At 48.2% G+C, this 2,500-nt stretch overlaps 1 protein-coding gene across 3 annotated transcripts in view; it reads right to left on the bottom strand.

Annotated features, from left to right (window-relative positions):
* Window positions 1–2,500, bottom strand: part of tbxas1 (thromboxane A synthase 1 (platelet)) — a 116,203-nt gene that overhangs the window by 94,800 nt on the left and 18,903 nt on the right. The window lies entirely within an intron of this gene.

Genomic DNA, 2,500 nt, shown 5'->3' with positions numbered 1-2,500 from the left:
AACATGAGCACCACACAGGCACGGGTACACACACACACACACACACACACACACACACACACACACACACACACACACACACACACAAACTGCGACACGAGTAGGTTGTGGTGGCTCTAGGGTAAAGCTTTATTTCCTGAGTTAGAGACTCACTGGCTATGTATTATTCACACACACACACACACACACACACACACCTTCTGCTGACAAAGCAGTACTTCCATCACATTGTTGTAGCAGACTTTGAGGTGCATCATGGGAAATGGTAGGAGACGTCAATCGCTTGTGTGTTTGTGGGATATCATTCAGGGTTGTCTTAGGGTGTGTGTCTGTGTGTGCATTGGGGCACCGTTTGTGTGTGTGTGTGTGTCAGTGTGTGTATTGGGGCACCGTGTGTGCGAGTGTGTGTTGACACTCTGTGGGCTGTGACAGCATTCGTGGACATAATGCATATCTGCTTTGCAAAACTTCCTGACAATAATAATTCAGTTCAAACCTAGCGAGCGGTTGTGTACATGTGTGCAACTCTCAAAATCCTGCCATTACATCACATTCAGAAAGAGAACAAAGCTCAGGAAAGTCAGTCAAAACCTGCATAAAAAACAACGACATGATTTCAGTGTGTGAGTGAGACAAAGAGAGAATGAGAGTGAAAGTGTATACTGTAAGTGTGTTCATCTATGAATAGGTGTGTGTGTGTGTGTGTGTGTGTGTGTGTGTGTGTGTGTGTGTGCACCGCTGTGTGTATTTAAGCTGACAGGCCTACAAGGGATAATTTCTCGCAATTTCACAAGAAATATGATAGGGTTTCCAAACCACTCAGACATCTTCCAATCAGCTGTGCTCTAAAGAGACCTCTCAAAGGTGATGGCCACACCAAAACACTCAAAGCAGGAGCGTTAGAGGGGTTCTCTGAAAGATCTGCCATCTTAGTTGGAATACTCCAGTGCAATACTGTGCATGTCATCATCAAACAAGAACACACACATTCAGAAGCACAGATGAGAATTCAAATCGATGCGTACAAACCACTACACCTCCCACATATGCAAGCACATGCTGTACACACACACACACAGAGAGAGAGAGAGAGAGAGAGAGAGAGAGAGAGAGAGAAAGAGAGAGCGCGATCAGTCTGACCTAAGTGTTCATCCCTGCAGAGAGCTTCATTAGCATATTAATGATCAGATTTCTGCGCGGCGCGTTAGCCACACTATTAAAACACATCTGAAATAGAAACTCATTTCAGCCCACTGCTGTGATTACTGCCAGACAGGCCGACACAGGCAGGCAGACGGACACGTGAGGACAGGCAGGCGGGCGGGCGGGTGGACGGGCGGGCCGTGGGCTGTGGGTGCTAGGGGACGACCCTGGGGATTAATGGGAATCAACTTAGCCGCAGTGATGGAGGAGATTCAGGCCAGGCAGGCAGGCAGGCAGGGATGGGCTCACATGATCCTGCCATTTGGACAGGCGACGCAGAGGGAGCGCGCTGTCGAGCTTTATAATGTGACGGCTCTCCAGAAGAGAGGTTAGACACACACACACACACACACACACACACGCAAGCACGCACGCATACACACACATATTACGCACGCACGCACACACACACGCACCCACACACACACCCACGCACGCATACACACACAAACGCACACGCACACAAATGAAGGACATGACATCAGATGACCTTGCGAATTAAAAAGGGAGAACTTGCCCTCCATGGTTTGCTGCAGATTCTTTCAGAGGCTGCGATCTTCCCACAAAAGGGTTCAGAAATAAACCAAATTGAGCACCCGTCGAAAGCTACTTCAATCCACCTCCGAGAGCTTCAAGGAGCGGTGGTGCTTTCCTTGTAATGCAAATTCTGATTTTAGCACATGCTAATTGTACAATGTATGTGTTCATTATTTGAAGTAATTAAAGGTTTGCTGGCTCATTGTTCATTTTTGTAGAGGAACTCTCGGCCAGTTGACTTTAAAAACGACAGCATGAATTCCTAGTGATTAGCAGTAATATTTTTGGGCCACTCTGCTCCACTAAGCGGGTCATTCTAGACTGCAGGCTCTTTGTGGAGCATGAGGCCGTTCTGTCCTCGCAGTTCTGGGAGAAATAAAAATCCTTTAAAAAGCCATTCGGGGAAATGTAGTTTATGACTACAGTTCAGTCCGGGGGCTGACATCATAGGGTTCCTTAGAGATGTGTGTGTGTGTGAGTGTGTGTGTGTGTGTGTTTGTGTGTGTGTAGGTCTGTGTGTGTGTGTGGGGGGGGGGGGGGGGTGACAGACCCTGTGATCAGGCTGTAGGCAGTGACGTACATCTCTGTGCTTGTGTTGTGTGGTCGGTGAGATGTGGCGTCATGGCGATCTGCACATGAGAGTTCTTCAAGTTCTTTATCATGTCATGTGTCACCAAGGTTATCTGGCAGGGAGCCTGTGGCGATCACGTGGCGATCGGGGGTTGTCATAGCGTTGCAGTGAAACTCCTGGTGTGTGTGA

Source organism: Sardina pilchardus, chromosome 10 (assembly GCF_963854185.1).
Source record: "Sardina pilchardus chromosome 10, fSarPil1.1, whole genome shotgun sequence".
In the NCBI taxonomy this organism is placed as follows: Eukaryota; Metazoa; Chordata; class Actinopteri; order Clupeiformes; family Clupeidae; genus Sardina; species Sardina pilchardus.
This window is presented reverse-complemented; position numbering and strand designations above follow the sequence as displayed.